A 19108-nucleotide genomic window follows, 5' to 3' on the forward strand; every position below is an offset into this window, starting at 1 on the left:
CCTTACTCTGTCCAAGTCGAAGGCACTCCCCACAATAACAGTACCACTGTACTGTGAATGTAATCCCATCTTTTCGGCTTGCTTTCACGTTTCCTTACAAGTGACACGCTACAATACGTCCACTCCATTCGTCAACGATTGTTTTAAAATATCTCCTTGCCAGTATTGAGCAATAATAAAGAATAATCCGAGACACAAGGAAGCCGATTGTTACAGACTATCGTATATGGTTTTTTTTTTTTTTTAAAAAAAAAGCGTAACAGCGGTGTGGTTTAAGGTTTCAGTGAAATTATTTCCACGTAGTCTGAATTGTTATCGTTTGATTGTTTAGAGAATGCCTTTGGAGGACGCAGGAGCTTGTGTTGTAGACTGTTACCGCCTTAATGGCCAGTACAGAGAATTGGGTCTACAGACGGGATGCGTGGAGCAAAAGTTCTTCAACGGGCAAAAATTTTCGCAGTTTTCAAACGTTACGCCATTACTGGACGCTTGTGGAAAGCTGGAACACAATTTTGAGTATTGCTTCTATACATACTTTTCGAGCTCGAACAATTTCCTAGTCGCAATTGATAAATTCGTCATACGTTTGTCGTCATCATCACAGGTGGATATTACTGGCACCGACAGCAGTGAAAAGCATGTTCAGCCAAAACAAGGAACCCGAGAATGTCTCTTCTGCCAGTTCCTGTAGCACATCACCAACAAGTGCCAAGAAACCGTCAGCGAGGTCATACCACGGATGGAAAAACACATTTCCTTGGATTTATTACGACGAAGAATGTTCTATAGAGTGTGTAAAAACGCTTTTGATTCCGGTATAGTGCTTCCGTCGGCAACTACTACTGCTGCAGACAGGGATTCGTGCAATGTATTTGTTCAAAATGGGAGGGAAAAAGGTAATTGAACGTTTCAGAGTTCATGAAAAATCTACATTGCTCTGGCAACAATTAAACATGGTGCCAATGTGTCACCCCTTACCTCTACATATGAAAGGAGATATTTAAAAAAAGCACGCAAGGCGATATTAAAGATAATTACGTCCCTAGAGTTTTTAAATCAGCAAGGAATAGCAATTCGAGGTCACACCGATGAAGCATCGAGTATTCATCAGTATGGGATGCTCGTGACTTGAAACCCTTGACTGTAGCGAACTTAATATAATTGGGTTTCTCACGATATATTGAATGAAATTGTCTCGTTATAATCCAGCGATGTACAGCAAAACATTCTGAAATCCATTAAGGAGCCACTGTATTTTTTTATTAGTGTAGTTGAGACTTCCGAAATATCAGTGAAGGAAAAACTATCCACAACATTTTCTGTGCGTTTTTTCCCAATTTAAGCTGTTAGATTTGACTGGTTTATCGTGTAACCGAAGTTTAACGGATTCCTCTTAGCACTCACGTGGATGACATCGCGCTTTTCATTATTTACTGTCAATTACCAATTTTTGCACCGCATAGATATCTTGTCTATGGTGCAAATTATACAACTTTAAATCGGTATGAGAAGGAAAGTTACTCTCTGTAGCGAAACTGAAGATGACATATGGCATTTTTTATTCTAGGACTACTCCTATTTTTTTCCACATAGGTAACTAAAATTAATAAAGGTGACCAAGAGTTCTTGTCTACACTTGAGTAACAGATAGAATTCAATATAACGACAGATCTATGTCTAAAAGACAAGAATAAAATGGGACGTGGGTCAATATAACACAATGATTATACTCTTCCTCATGTGCACAGAGTGAAGTGTTCTCATGGGCAGTAGAAAAAGCTGTACAATGGATAGCGCGATCTGACTGTGATTAATACGAATGACAGTGGTTGTGAAATGGACCGTGAAACAAATAACCACAATGTGCTTAAGGGGAGTTGGAATGCTCTATCCCTACAATGTTAAATTTAGTGAGTTTGCTTCCCTGTATTTCAGGAACCACTGTAGCCACTGACATGAAACTTTTACAGGACACTGAACTGTATGTCCTGAGTGTACTGAACTATAATAATTGCATTTCAGCAACTGCTTTCGGAAATACAATTTTTTAATTACACAGATAAAATTTTGTGTACTTTTTTACGTTATCCTAATTAATTTTAATTATACATAACATTATGTTCTTCTTTTAGTTCAGTGGAATCGGGATATGTATGCTATTACTGCCTGAAAATTTGAATGCTTTACTCGAAGTTGCTTCTGAGATTTAGGGAAAAATGCAACAGAAACTGTAAATTTTCAGGAACGGCTTCTAAAGTTTCAAAAGACCAGCTCACTTAATATATGCTTAATTTTTTGTTTTCAGTCACTCAGAAGCACCCTGCACCATACTGTATATAATCCAAATGATCTTTTTCTAAGTTTTTTCTTCTTTCTGGACTCCTTAGTGGCCAACTGTGCTGCATACTCTGCTTTATCAGTGTGAATCTTGTCCATCCGTTCAAGTTCTCTGATGCAGTTTGCTCCAGGATTAATTCCCATATGCTGTAGCACTTTTGACCTACCAATATTGCCATCATTAAAACAATAACAGCATCACTGACTCCCACTTTAGTGTCTTCATTCCAACAAAACCATTTTTTCGTAAGCTAGTCCATATAAGATAATTGAACGACTCATTGGGATTTTGAGTCTGACCTTGCAGCCACTTCTTCAGTAATTCAGGATTTGCCAGGTATCTGTAAATGGATTTTATGATATCTATGACTGCTGCTGGGATGGAATGTTTATGGCTGTAAGAACTGTTTGAGTTCTGGGCATTGAGGTAATTGCAACATGAATCAGGTCCAGGAGGGCAAAGGTGGTGTACTGGTTTTTCATCAGTTGACAGTCTGTGGAAGAAGGTAGCCCATACTGTCTGCCTAATTTTCAACAAATCCTCAGTATTATTTCTAATGACCATCCCATAATACTGGTGTAGTTCATCAATCATTTTGTCTGTCAACCTGCCTCTTATGGTTTTGCCATCAGAAAGATTCTTGTCTCTCGAACTTTGTTTCAGGTTCCTTAACCTGATGCCCATCCTGTTCTGGACATGACCAACACATTCCAGTTTTGTGATAATCTTCTCATCATAAGGCTGAGCAGCTGCTACACTGTTAATTGCTTTTGAGTCTCCGTCACCTAAGAACTCTTTTGTGCACAGATAGACTAAAAATTTCAATAGCTGCAGAGGCCTCCATAGCACCACTTGTTCCTTCATAATTTATGTCACAGATATGCCCTTCTTCATTCCCTGATTTACACTTGTAACATATTTGGTTAAAATCTGGAAATCTATTACCTTTCCAGTATCTACACTGGTCACTGTAGCAACAGAATTCTTAGAACTGTAGCTGAACTTCTGCTAAGTGCCATCAAAAGCTACTGGTATATCAGACATACCATCATTTATTTCAACAGCTTCGTTTGCAGTACCCTTCGTTGACTCAAATACAACAGATTCCACAGCAGCTCCAATAAATGCTGCATAATTGTCGATTTTACAAAGAGGGCATGGCATATTCGTCATGGCACACATTGTTTCTACTGCATTGTGTCCTTGGCCAGTAGCTCTCAATTCATAAAACCACCTAGCATTTACTTCAAAATAATTATATTTACACTTATCAGAATTCCAAAATGAATGAGTATATTTACAACTGGCACAATTAACGATAAGTTTCCTGGCTAGTCAATTTGGTACCTCACTGTCTTCATGTAAACTAACTGGCCCTCCACTTATTTAACAACACACACATTCACCTAACACTCTTGTTGAGAAAACTATGTATCGCAACGTTTTATTTTAATCTTCGAAGCACTAATGGGTGTTTCTCTAGATACTGACGACTTTGCCTGTATTTAATTGTCTGTTACTTCACACGCCACATGTTGAACACAATGTTTCCCTTAATTCGAAAATCTATTACTATGAAAGCCACGTTTCTTAAAAACACTTGGTTTTGGCGTCATACTTTACTTTTTGAGAGATTTGCCAATCTATTCGTCACTTTTCCTCAGAAAAACGTTAGCACTTCGACATACAACGTGTGTTTATACCATGAAACGATAGTATACTGTTTTTGACAGTGCTGCCAATACAAACGCGTAATTTAACCTATATAATACAGCAATCTACAGCCTTCCATAAAAAAAAAAATTACCGATTTTATTAGATCTTGAAGTAATGCACGTAAATATTTTAACATTTTCAACTGGTGTAGATTATATTTAAAAAAATAAAATAAAATACTTCCCATAAGAGTTTGTAAGTTATATATATATCATTTTATTCGGAAATTTGCAAATTTTATAACGAGATAAAAATCCGAAAATGTGAAAAAAAAATTTCCGTTCTAACTCCCCTTAAATGGGACAGCGAGTGCTGCTGCCATGCGCGTGGAATGAAGTAAGAGAAACTCACCCTAAACGCTGCCGGTGGCGCTGCTGTGCTGTGAAATGCTCACCGTGCCCGTGCGCAAGTCTCAGGATGCAGAGCCCAGTGCGCCTCTGCATCAGGTCGAACGTCGCACCTCCGTCTCCTCCTCTCGTCCTGATCCACCTTCTCACCTGGGCTCCAAGTCCAAAATCGAACCTCTTGTCCAAGACTGAATCGACTACCCTCCTTTGCAGTTCACAGTCGAATTATCTTGCTTCCACACATTACATTCGAGTTTGTCACAAACTACAAATGGAGCTAAAGCCACCAATTAAGAATTGGCAAAGCACTCCTGCACCAACAGCGTATCATTCGTGTACCATGGACTCTCCCTCCATAAAACAGTAGAAAGCTGTCCCTCCAATCCTGACGGATCTCGAAACAACAGACTGACTTTGGCTGTTATGTTTTCTGACATCACAGTCAGTACCCCAATCAGAACGGGTGTCCCTGTGACATCTATGAAACACCACAGCTCTCTCGGTCACCCAGCTTACGGCAACTCTCAGTGTCGCCCCACTTTGCCCATTTCAGCGGAATGTTTTTGCCGGCCCAGCTGATACCAACCTTACAGGAAGCTTCTCAGAAAACGACACGAGTACCCTTGCTGAAATAGTGGAATATACTTTACCTCGGCTGGGAACAACTGCCACTCCTGCTGTCCATTGCAGCACAGCGAAAAAAAAACTAGAAAGTCCCCCCGGACAGGCCATGAACACCCAGCGGTACCGACCGGCCGCCGTGTCATCCTTAGCCCACAGGTGTCACTGTGTCACTGGATGCGGATGAGGAGGGGTATGTGGTCAGCACACCGCTCTCCCTGCCGTATGTCAGTATACGAGTCTAGAGCCGCTACTTCTCTATCGAGTATCTCCTCGATTGACCTCACGAGGGCTGAGTGCAGCCCACTTGCCAGCAGGGCTCAGGGGCCGGATGGTCACTCGTCCGAGTGCCAGCAGAACCCCACAACACTTGACTTTGGTGACCTGACAGGGACCACTGTGGCAAGGTTGTTGGCCAGTTCAGCAAAATCAGTCGTAGAAATTTTGCCTGTGGCCTCAGGGACAATAGGCTGTGGTCCCATTCCAAACCTTCCGCTTTGTATGGCGACTGACCTCCTGCGGCTTACGTCGAGTCCTCAGCAGCGGTGTCCACTGTGTGACAGTATCGTCCCAAGTTTCCCTTTGCTCACTCTGTACTGCGACTTGCCGTATTCACAGAAGTGACACTATTAAGCCTCATCTGATATCTGACAAAAGAAGCACTCAGCTCCTCCACCTCCAGTAGCTTCTTGCATTTAGCTACCACTAAATTCAGCATCACAACCACTGTCAACGTTATCTCATTGATTAAAAAGCTTGTAAGTGATTGTGTGTCGAATACATAAGGGGAAGCAAGGTGGATCAAGAGGACCTGCTGTCTATCAGCAGCATCAAATAGGGAAGTCATTTTGCACCACTTATTTACAATGATTAGATTATTGCAGTGAATTCGTATAGAAGTCAACTTGTACTAGTAATCACATTATCTGATATTATCAGTAACATGTACACATCAGCTTGTTCTATTTAGAGACTTGGCAATGGAGTAGAAGGAGTTGGCCATGAATAAATCATTCAGGCTCCTCTTAAACTGAAAGTTTTTAATGGTTAGATTTTTTATAACTGCTAGTAAGTTATTGAAAATATGTGTTCCTGAAGAAGAGAAGCCTTGCTGGAGCAAGATTAGTGACTTTCAGTCTTAGTAAAGATTATTCTGATTGCTAGTATCAATTTCATGAACTAAGCTGTATGGTTGAAAAAAAATATATTTTAACAACTTAGTTTGTAAAGGAATAAATACATATGAAAGCAGTAGTTAGTATCCTTAGTTTCCTAAACAGGTCTCTGCAGGATGTTCTTGATTTCACAACACAAATAATTCTTGTTACACGAGTTGTACTTGCAAAACTTTAGCTTGGCTTGAGGAGTTACACAAAAAATAATCCCATATTACATTGCGGAATGAAAGCAATCGTAGCATATTTTTGTATTACCTAAGTTGACAACATTCAATTGCAAACAGAAATTTGTGTAAGTGCTTCAGTTGTTCTGTGGTAGGCTGTTCCCAGTTGAACTTATTATCAAGCTGTAATTCCAAGACTTCTTTTCTTTGTTTGTGTGTCATGCTTTAGGCATAAATTGACAAGAAACTTACAACTTCTAAACTACATGTAATGTATTTTTTCAATGTTTAGTGACAGAGTGTGGCTAGGAACCATTTATTATTGTCCATGAAAACTTCATTAACACATCTTTCGAAGACTATGCTTGATTTGCTGTCAATTAAAATGTTTCTATCATATGAAAACAAAATAAACGTGGCATCTGGTAATGTTATAGATGAAATATCATTGATATACACAAAAAAAGTAAAAGCCCTAAAATGAAACCCTGTGGGACACCACATGTAATTAGTTCCCAGTTGGTTGATGCCTGCCAACTTAATACATGTCTCTACAATAGTGTTCCCACATTTCAATTTGTAACACACTCCTACTGATACTAATGTACCTACCCTGCATTTAATATTCATCTCTGGAATTGCCATCTCAATGGCGAACTACTTATAAATAACCCAGTATTATATAAAACAACGGCAGGACAGGTTTGGTGGGACTATTTCATGCAAGTTTTACCCTACAAGACCTGTTATACTATTGCAAATAACAGTTAGTTTTGAATTGCAATAAATGTTCCAAGCATTAGGCATAATTTCTAAAAAGGAAATCAAATGCATGGTGAGAGTAGATATAATAATTACAAGTAAAGCGACTAGTGTGAATAGACATATTTAAACTCGAGCTGTCTTACGTTGTAATCAAAAGTGTTGTTTTGTTAAATTAGAAACAACTTTTTACTATGTAAAATTTTAGGCCATACTTTATTAACGAGTTCTCATCTTAGTAGATTTGGAATGATTTAAGTCATCACAGTCAATCTCAGATTTCTGGAAAGTCCAGTAAGTTCAGTAGAATTATACCATACATCTTTGATATCATTATTTCCAGAGAGAAAAAGTTTTAATCAGCTTTTTGCCTCAAGCCACATTTACAAAGGGAACCAAAATGATATCACCTTTGTGACATATTCTACTGGCATGTCTAAATAACAAATTTATGGTGGCATCACTGCACTGATACCACTTTCTGTCTTATCACTAAAAGTTCGAAATGTTTCATTTAGTGATACCACTAACCTTCTACAGTTCCCTAGTGGTTGTATTATTGTGTACTAGCATTCTGTCCCAGTTTCATTTATTACTATTGTGGTCTTATTACAGTATGTTTTATTTTCAAGTTGAAAAAAGTCAAGAAGTTAACAGCAGTTTCTGGAATACAAAGACCAACCTGATATTATTGTTTAATTTTCTGTAGGAATAATTTGCATAAGGATAATGGTTGAAAGACCTAGCAGTATAGAATGTGTGGACTGTATGTCACAAGTAGCCTCCCAGTGTGTTGCAACAGTTCTGGAAGTAAAAACTAGAAGTGTTTGTATTTTCATTTCTTTTTCGGTCCTGTGAATCGTGCTTTAGCACATAGTTTGCACATACAACACAGGAAAAGTCAGGTTTGGTATAGTAAACACATTTTATACATATTATGATTCTGACTTAATAATTCAATACATGTTGCATATTTCTAACATAATTATAAAGCAAATAAGATGACTGCAACCATTAAGCATAGTTAAGAATATTTGATCAGTTATACTAATTTTTTGTATTCCAGAAATTCAGAAACAGAATCGGAACTGTGGTCAAGCAAGTACAGTTCCATTTTAATACTATGTAAATTAGGTATCTGTTTCAAATAGGATGGCATGTGGTTATACAGCATAATGCAAGTGTGATATATTTCACCTTTGCAAATGTTATTAGTTACTGTGTTGATGTATAGATTATGCTTCAATGCTTCTGCCGAGTTTGATAAGAGTGAATATAACAGTTATGTCTGAAGATATTATCTTCTTTTAAGGTGCTTTTTTGTGGAGATTAGTGCTATGTGAATACGTACACAGGGGCAGTATACAAAGACTTTTAACTATTAGTCTGCAGGAGTCTCTGTATTTACCTTTTTTTATTATTATCACAATCTTTTTCTGTAGTGCAAATGTTTTTCTGCTAATTATGGACTTCCCCAGAAGATAACTGGATACATCAGAAGTGACTGGATACTGACATAGTACATTGTCACATCTGATGCACCTGGATAGTACATTGTGTATGTGATCATTACTACCTATGTTAAGGTATTTAGATTATTCAGATGTGTCTCCCTTTTCAGGTTTTCCTCAACACGTGTACCTGAAAATTTGGTCTCATGTATCATGTTTTTCCATCGATGGTAGAAATCAGAGTTGCAGTGTGAAGTTTCTGTCTGTTGTGGAAGTTAATTGTCATTTTTTTCATAATTTATTATAAGACTGTTAGTTCTGAACCACTGTGTAAAATTTTGCATTACGACTCCAACTGTTTCTTGTAGGCCTGATCTAGTTAGGATGTGTGTATCATCTGCAAAAAGAACTGTGGTCCGATTAGCCATTTTTTTTTGCTAGGTCGTTAACATAAGGAAGGAAGAAAATGGACAAAAGAACTGACCCTCGAGGAACTCCATATCTGATTCTTTTGTGCATTAGTTTAAAAATTTCAAATGTTTTTTTTTCATCTTAGTATTTTATTTGATTGATGCGATAATGATAATTGAGGTAACAGTGAATCCACCTGTCCAGTAAGCTTTAATTCCATAGTTAATAGCTACAACAGAATGTCATGATCATTCACTTCAAGGAATATACCAGAAACATCTTGATTACTATCTACTGCAGTTAGTATTTCATTTAGGTAGGCAAAACTAGCTTACTGTGTGGGCCTGTCAGTTCTGAAGCAAAAAATGATTCAAATGGCTCTGAGCACTATGGCACTTAACAGCTGAGGTCATCAGAGCCCTAGAACTTAGAACTACTTAAACCTAACTAACTTAAGGACATCACACACATCCATGCCTGAGGCAGGATTCGAATCTGCGACCATAGCGGTCGCGCAGTTCCAGACTGAAGCGTCTAGAACTGCTCTGCCACCCTGGCTGGCCAGTTCTGAATCCAACTTGTGAAGCACATATTATCCTTTGATTCCTTACAAGAGAAACTCCCCATTGCAACAACCTGAAATTTAGTATTAAGATGGCCCAGTGGATAGCTTGTCAAGTATGAAAGCAGGAAAAAGGTGTACTGAATTATGAAAAAAGAAGCAAAGTAGAAATAGTGAATGGGCCAAGCTCAAGAAATTTGGCATCGAGTGAATTTGAATAGTGAGGCTGTTATGATTGTGTGGTCATGCTGTTGGGATTTAACGGGGGAGATCTGTGTTCAAATTTCCTTCATGTCCCCTATTTGCTTATCTGCTTTTTCACAAAATTATTAACTGTTCATCTGGTCATTGATGTATCTGTTCACAGTATTCAATTTTGTGTCTGTATCCATTTGCAACAGTGAGATGTAAAGAAGGGACTTCTAGGTATACGTATCTCCTATTTGTTAAAAACAAGTATCACATGTTATGACTCTTCCATGCCATTTTGGAAGTTTTGTATCTTGAATTCCATTGTTGTGACATAGTTTACACCCATTTATTTGTTGCTTTCATTTCTGTGAGAGGTCTATGTGGCATCTCGCCTGCTCTTACTATTCATCACACTTACTTATCTCATATTCTATAACCACTGTATAGTATGACAACTGCTGAGACTATGGAAAGAGAACAGACATGTCAATGACCAGATGGAAATTCATAATTTTGTGGAAAAGAAATGTGGCATGAGGGAGATTTGAATACGGATCTCCCAATTTACATTCGAACACCATGATCACGCAACCACAGCACCATTGTTCTTGCCATTCTCTCTTACATACCTTGAGCTTCGACAGTTCACTTTTTCGGTTTTGCCTTTTTTTTCACAGTTCAGTACACCTTCTTCCTTTTTAATGCTTTATGTGTGTTCAGTTTTTTGATGGGCTATCTACCAGGCCTTTTACTACTAAATCCGAGGGGGTGCGATGAGGAGTTTCCATTGTTAAGAAGACTATTAGTCTCCTAAGAAATAATTTCTCTGGAATTTTGCCAAAGCCTGACAAAAGTGATACAGACTTATAGTTCACAGCTTCACATTTATCTCCTTTCTTGCACAATGGTGTTACTATAGCACTTTCCAGATTGTTTTGGGACCATGCCACACATGGAGGAAGACTTGTACATATCCATTCATGATTTGACAATAAATACTACCCTCGCTTTGAAGATAATATGTGGTCTTTCATCAGCTTCTGCTCGATATTTCTTGTGGAATCTTTTTATAATCATAGACAATTTTTAGTTGTTGTAGGAGATATGAATAGAGTTCTTGTATGAATTTTTGAATATGGTTGTAATTTGTTGCTTCTAGTTGTGTATTATGGTGTTTGATGATCATGTATTGTACTTTATTTGAAGAAGTAACTGTCAAATTTACTTGCTACTATTGCAGGTCGGTTACTTAATGACATTTTAATAAAGTTCTATGTTGATGGCAGAGCAGCTCTAGGTGCTACTGTCTGGAACCGCGCGACTGCTGCACTCGCAGGTTCGAATCCTGCCTCGGGCATGGATGTGTGTGATGTCCTTAGGTCAGTTAGGTTTAAGTAGTTCTAGGGGACTGATAACCTCAGAAGTTAAGTCCTATAGTGCTCAGAGCCATTTGAACAATTTTTTTCTATGTTGATGTGGTCTAATGCAATTGCACGTGTTTCTTTTTTGGTGAATTTTGCAGGCTGACTTAGTTTTTATTCGTGGAATTTTCTCTTTATCATTTTCTATCTTCTTTGCTTATGTTATGACTTGGCTAGGAATTCATTTATATTGTTCAAAAATTTTAATAAAAATATGACTTCTGGTTTGATGTGACTGTTCATATAATCTCCTCTTATGATGATATTTTTATTCCTGCTGGGACCAGCTTGTCTGAATTCGATAAGGAATTTATTATTGATGATTGTTCCACAAAAATAATTAATAAAAGTTTCTTTGTGGCCATGATCTTAAACTTGTCATTTGTATCGTTTGAACTGTAAATATCAGGGCAGTTTGCACTTCTCAAGAGAGAATAAAAGTAATCTACATTTTCATCACTTAACTTCCTGACACTAGATTCGTGTTTTGGGGTTTCATGTCTCCTAGAATCGCTATTATTATAATTTGGAGATGATAATCATTAAAACCAAGTGTTCACGACTTGTGTGTTGTAGGTGTGTCTGTATTTATAAAAACCTGATCAGTGGTTCTTCCAGAAGCCCCAAGTACATCAGTTGGATTGCTTGCAGCAAGTTTTAAGTCAAAGGGTTCATAAATCCCTGATTTCATCTTTAAATTTATTAGGTTTAGAGAAATCGGTATTGAAGTCTCCACATATATTTCCCTCAAGGACGCTGCGATTTTGTAAAAAGTCTTCCATATGATTATAAGAAACATTTTATTACAATTGGATGACATTTATACACAGATGCTCATAGAATTTTGATTTGGTCTTTGTCTCTCTCTCCTGATAAGCTTTCATATTTGATTATATTTCTGCATGCTGTATTTTTTCACACAGTGGAGGTGAGTACGCTCATACAACATTATGCCTTACAACACTATAACACCTGGACCACTAAAATGATCTTGCCTGACAATGTTCCTGGGTTCATTACACTTTTTCTCCTCTTGTCACATGAAGGCATGTGCAACATTTTCGAACATGATCATTTTAGTGGTCTAGGCGTTATGGTGTGGGCAGGCATAATTTTGCATGGGTGTGCTGACCTCCAGATTCTTTAATACTGTACACTAACTTCTCATCCCTATTGTGTCAATGTACTCCTGTCCCAAGTGTGTCTTTTAAGGGCTGCATTCTGCTCTGACTTCATCTTTATCGATGATAATGCGCAGTCACATGGAGAATCTCTTGGCACATGAGGATATTCAGCGAAAGGACTCTCCTTCTTGTTTCCCCAACTTAAATCCCACCGAGAGCATGTGAAATGTATTGGGCAGACGTACTGCAGCACATCCTACAACCATTTAGCAGATGGAGGACCGCAACACCCAGCCACAAGAACTTCTATACAACGTTGTAGCGAGAGTGAGAGCATGTTGCGTAAGATGTCTTGCATTTCTGGTGCTCACACACTATGTAAGGAACCAGGTAATCTCCAGGGAATCATCGTGGATCACAGTGACTTAGTTGCAATTGTTGTCTTCGAATGTTCATGTCACATGTATTTCTTTCAGTTATCTTGTGCATTGTACTATAACATTCTTCCTGCGTATCATCCAAGTAACATATCATGCAAAAGTTACTTTCCATGAAACCAAGTAACCAACTTGAGAGGTGAATGGATCTTTGACTAGCATGCTTGATTGGTAGGTTTGTGACCCATATATCATATCAGGGATGCAATGGAAAGATGTATACCTACATGCCAACATCCAACCAGCGATCTTGATAGACTGGTGCAGCATATGTTTCAGGCATGGTAAGAAATTCGTCAAGAGAAAATTTGGAGGCTGTTTTCTTCCATGTCACAGCGAAAACAAAACTGTATTTGTGCCTGTGGATTTCACTGTCGTGCTGATTTTGAAATTGTACATCATTTCTGAATCGAATGGAAGTTTAATCATTTAATACCCATTAAGAGATGAATTGTCATCAAAGTTTGATCAATATCGTGCTGGTGCTTCCTGTTGTAACACTTTCAACTTCCGTCGCATATAATCTCTGAATGATAACTATCTCTCAGAAAAGAAGATGTAACCTAACAACAGCTTTTTATTGACAGACTCTAAATAAAATGCTCGTTCCTGTGACTGCGACGAGATTTGAATCTGGATACTTGTAATTCACTTGCAATAAGGAATGTGGATTAGTGTTTCACGTCCCATCGACGATGGTATCACTAGATACAGGAAATGAAACTTTCGGCTACGTATAGCCCCCATAATGTGCAGATATCATATTACACCTCCCAACTGATCCAATTAGTTTCATGGTTTACAGTGATCTTTGTATTTTTTGCTTTAGACGTATTTAGCTGAAAAACACTCTTCAGGGTTTGAATCTCTGCTGCCCGCTCAGTTTCATTTGTCATCAGAAGAAGAAGAAGACAACATGTTAAAGCATAAAAAAAAATCGAATCGCCCCATCTGTGGTTGATGTGAGACTAATGAAAAGTCTGGCACCTTGGTAAGAATCTGTATAACATGTAAATGAATAACTAAGAACAAATAAATAAAAAGGCGAGTTAAATAAATCCTTCGGATTCATCTACGTTATTTCATTACAATCTTTAATATTTCACCCCAGTTTTACTATATCCAGACTCACATTTCAGCAGCACAAATCTAGTATCAAGTATTTTACTGCCCATTGTTTGCTCTACTGAGTTCACTTATAGGCTACAGACAGTGAGGAGAAGAAAAAGACAATTTTTCTACATGATACAGTCTGCGAACATTATATTAACATAACCAGATGCATGCAACGAATTTTAAATAGTTATTGAAACTGGCTATGAGGAAATAAATATTTGCGTCATGAAAATGTACCTGGCAGATCTTTTCTGATATGTTCATAGCGGAATGACAGAGCTTTGACACTTGCATTAATAAACTACTGGTATTATCTTTGTGTTTCTCTTCACGAACAGATAGATTACATTTACATAAACGACCGTGATGGAATTTCAGTATTTCAAATATGAAACCTCAGATTCTTTCCGTATGCAATACGTATTGAAAGATTCCTTGATGGTGTGAATAGACTTGATTCATTCTCAGCGTGAAGAAGATGGAAAGGACAATAACGGAAAAGGACATTATCTGCGTTCTTTTTAAAAGAAATCATTCCAATATCGTCTTAAGCGATATAGGGAAACCACTGTAAGTATAATCAATGTGGCCGGACGGGGCATCCTATCCATTAAGAACACAGTGTCTTAACATCGTGTTCGCTTTTCTGGGCGGTACAAGCTGTCGAACTGCATTTGTCAGCGCAAACAGCTTCGCAAGTTTCTAAATAGTAGCTGATGCCAGACACGCGCTAGTTACATTGCCATTAAATCATAGCAGCTAATTCAATCAGAAACATAGATTTCACTTTGTTGGATCGAATATCGCAAAACGAATCTTGCCGTACGTTTCCTGAACGAATGGTAAAGTTCGTTGTATAAAAATCTTAGCGCGGAAAATATGAACAAATTAACAGTTGCGTACCTATAGTAAAACATCAGGTAATTGAACCAGCTGCTGAGAGGACACTTACACTGTGTTTTAATATTCCTGTAGAATTCTGCAGAGACGCTTTGAGTCATTTGTTCAAATATTTCGCAAAAATCGTTACTCCCATAGCCTATTTAATTTTCCCTGTCTCATGATAAAAGAAATAATATTGCGAGCACGTTAGAATAGTTTGCAAAGCTAAGTATCTTTAATGACAAGCAATGTGGTATTTACTGAATATATATCTTCTAACAAAAATAATGGACATTAGCCTTCCAGCCCTGTAAGCACAATTTTTTTCCTTGCTGTAAATGTCGTGTATTGTTTACGTCCGTAGAACTCCAAACCAACGACAGCACATCTGCTATTGAGTAATTCGAGTTTCCAATACATGTTATAAGCGAATTGCACTGCATTCCAAAAATAGTGCCGAATAATGCAAAAAAAATAAAAGGTGTACGTCAAAAATTAGTTGAGTATTGTTATTGTTCAATGAAATTCTGTTAAAATTTGATTACCGTTTTGTAAGCCGAAAAATTATGCTATATGCATATAAAATTTCAGTAACACTTAACTAAACGTAATAAGAAATTAAATATTTCCTTATCTTAAGTTTCCACTATCGAAGTTTCTGCCGGTAGACATGTTGTTTTCTGGTCTACACGGGTAGCAATCAATGAAAGTAGTATACACTTTGTAATGTACATTTGCTATGTTGTTAAACTTTACCGGTGTTTATAGTAATTTTTTAGTAGTTGCGAGTTAGTTATGTGTGTGTAAATAATATTACAATACCAACCATTCATTGACAATTGCTTAGTGAATTGTTTGAAGTGGTGTGTAAATTTCGATGTGCATACGGAGTGCAAACTATGACCGCCCCAACCGCAGAACGAGGCTGCAATTACATTCCCTTACTGAACGGCTATCGGATACTCGACATATGAATAAGTAACAAGAGGTAATACATAAATTATCAGTTTACTTGCTTGTTTATTTGCAGTATTGTTTTATTGCCAGTGTGGACTGTTACCTTGCATTTATCGCTACAGTAACTTTAAATGTCTGCGAGTGAAGACTGGAAAGCCGTACAAACTTACATCATACTCTTTGCAAAAAATTGAAGCATTTAATTAACACCGTTATCATTTTTAAGTTAAGTCTGATACCCATCATAATACAGGTACGTATTTGAGACAAAGTAATTGTAATGAGGCTGGTTCTTTGGTATTGTCTCGCCGTTAATTTTACCTGGCGTAATAAAATTTCAATTTTCTGATTATTTTCTTACATAATACATAATAAAAGCAGTCTCGCGTAAATGTGATGGTAAATTGAATGTAAACGCACTTGCAGAAATCGCAAGTGATTATTTCGGAATTGCCGTGGACGATTTACTACAGTTAAACAGAAACTTGCGATAGTTGTACCATATAAACCGTAAAAGAAATGGAAATTATACAGCAGGTAGACGTTTAGGAATTTATGTTGAAAGCTGATACGCGTCTGCCATTGTATAGTGTTCTGTTTCTCACTAAATCGCTCCTCATAGGCAGGAGTACTAAAATATAAACCGTATCGTTTATTCATTTTTGCTATCGAGAAATAACAGCACAGTTGTATTTTTCCATCACATAAAATTAGGAAGTCTCCTGCCTGCGGTCTGTTAACTTTTTCGTCTCGATTTTTACATATTTTATGTACTGCCAGTAGTATTTGTTGGTCTATTGTGGTTCCTAATTGTTTGGATTCGCACATGTTGCGTAGCCAAGCAGTCTATTCGTACAAAGAAAACAAACGTAAATTTGTGCTGAGGGATGACGACGGGTCGTGGTTGTGTGCCCCTGCTAGAGGAACCATTCCAGCATTTCCTTAAATGACAAGTCATTAACCTCCCCTCCCAAATGTAAGTTCAGTATCGTAATACATGTACTAACGCAATCGATTTGTACCTAGTGTGCATGCAGATTTTGTTAAGAATCATACATGATCTCGATTAACAACAAACAGGACGTGTGAGAAGTCATCATGTATCAAGTTAATTGTTGCTTATATGATAGACATACTAACTGATAACCGTATGTGCAAATCGAATTGAAGAGCCGTATGTGGTCATTAACATTTGTGATCAGTGAAACTACATTGATGCTCGGAGTGTTGTGTTTTAAGTGTGGGGAGGAAATGCAACCGGTAGTTGTTAATGTAAGAAAGAAAAGTTTGCCATTCACCATATGACTAGAATATTTATGTGTATTTGTCCTATTATTGCCATGGATACTTATTAATTTATTTATGTTGAAAATTCTCAGTGGATGAGAATACCACATATGTTTTCCCTACTTGTCAGCATTTCTGAGCACTATTTTCGGACCTGCTATCCGATTTCCCGGATTTCACTATAAAAATTAGTGTCTGTTAACAAGAACACTGCCATAACAGATAAAATTTAAACTCGTACTGAGTGATCAGTGTATAAACTTGAAAAGAATCACACTCCAAACTGATCTAGGCCTATGCAGCAAATAGCAGGCCATATGTAAAATGTGTATGTAGTAGACAAAATATGAAATTGCGTGTTTGATTTCTTTATGAAATACATTATGCCCTTGAATATTACCTGACTGTTCACTAGATAACAAAAGGTATAGCATAATCTGATTATATGCACAAAACTAGATTTTTACATTCATGGTGGCAACTTCCATCTCGCAATATCTACAACTTAAAACACATTCTTTCAGCTCTGAAGAGCAGCAAATGCTTCACCAAAGTGCCAGCAACAATTCTGCAATGTTGGGTATGGTGTGCTAATAGGAGAGAAACAAATGTGCCTCAGAAGTGACAATTGTATCTCAGATCCTCTAAATTATATAATTGTGAGATTAATACAGTTGTTTAATGTTTATAAAATACTATAATGACCATTCTGTGTTTTAATTCATGTGCTCAGAATTAACAAACTTGATGTAAACCATCCACCGTCTTCGATTTGTAGAAACTGCTTTCTAGCAAATTTGTGCTCTCCCTCCCTGGTCTTTTGTGCCATTGCTAAATCAAGGAAGTAGAGCTTCCTCAGATGTATTTTTAGCATAACAATGGGTTTAGGTGGACTATACAACTTACCAAAATAGAAAAGGTAAAGAATATTGCTAACACATTTTTAGATTTATTTATTTATTTACTTACTTACTTATGCACTTACTTCTTTCCTTTTTTAAATTTTGTTCTGGTGACAAACATTCCTGTAGTGTAGCACAAGGTATAGGTTAAGTTTTAAGATATCATTTTGCTTGTAAGTTGTTGAAATCAATGAATGTGATTATGAAACCTCGGTTATGGTGACTCCCTCTCCCCCTTGCCCCACCCTTTTTCAGATAAGTTATTTGCATGCTTTATGAAGTAGGTAGTGTTGCAGCTGGAGGGGGAGGGAGCTGAAGAGAAATATCTCTTTGAAAATATAAATTATCTGGTATTTAAATAGCAAAAATTGATTTTGTTTTTTGTTTGTAAAGCTGTTTAGTTTTCTTGGCTGTCAGCCAAAACAGATACACGGCAACAGTAGTGTAGTGTTAACATTTTTTAGTATTGCTTTGAAGGAGCATATGCGGGTGTTCGGAAGGTGCTTCGAAATCACAGCAGAAGAGACGAATGAGAAATTCCACAATGAAATGGAATTGAGGATTGAGGCAGTGTACACACAACTAATACTCCTTGAGACTCTTCGAATATAAATTGCTCTTTTAAAATAAAAAATAAATAAAAAAATAAAAATAAAGCTGTGAATATTTCATTTTTGTTTTCTATAAATAGTTTTTGATAGTGAATGTTAGCTGCGGAATTGTTTCATTATTTCAGCTGTAGTGTTATATTTTGCAACTAATGTTAAGATGTGACCAGAATTGGTATAAAATGAGCTTTTATATCATATGCTGCAGCTGTCATCTTTCTTCTTTTTCCTGGCTTTATCCTGTATCGTCATGGGGCAGCATGTTAGATTTGGGAACGTTAATGGTAAGAGGTGTTAAGCTGCTCTTCCTATTACCAGCCTTTCCACCCCTCGCACTCCCAGGACAGAATTTGTGTACCCCGTCTGTCTCATTTAAGGGATAGTACTGAAAGTCTTTGGAACTGTTACTAGAGAGGCAAAGCATATAAACTCAGAGAGGAAGGTAGATAAATCTCGGAATAAAATCAGATTGGTTTGAGATATAGTGATGACAGTGTCTGAGAAACAACGGAAAGTTTCAATTATCAGTTCATTGAGTTTGGAGGATAAAGATGTTACTGAGATATTATGTAAAATCATTTCTTGTCTATTGTATGCAAGTTGAACAGTTATTGTGCAGTACAAATTTCACA

The 19108-nt window shown here is 37.3% G+C and overlaps 1 protein-coding gene across 1 annotated transcript in view; it reads left to right on the forward strand.

The window, feature by feature from the left end:
- The first annotated feature begins 15455 nt into the window (after positions 1-15455).
- The window catches only part of LOC124718777 (histone-lysine N-methyltransferase 2C-like), a 434091-nt gene continuing 430438 nt past the window's right edge, over positions 15456-19108 (forward strand). The window contains exon 1 of the mRNA XM_047244388.1: positions 15456-15710. The gene's annotated coding sequence lies outside the window, so the exon portion shown is untranslated. The remainder of the gene's footprint in view (positions 15711-19108) is intronic.

Source organism: Schistocerca piceifrons, chromosome 10, assembly GCF_021461385.2.
Source record: "Schistocerca piceifrons isolate TAMUIC-IGC-003096 chromosome 10, iqSchPice1.1, whole genome shotgun sequence".
In the NCBI taxonomy this organism is placed as follows: domain Eukaryota; kingdom Metazoa; phylum Arthropoda; class Insecta; order Orthoptera; family Acrididae; genus Schistocerca; species Schistocerca piceifrons.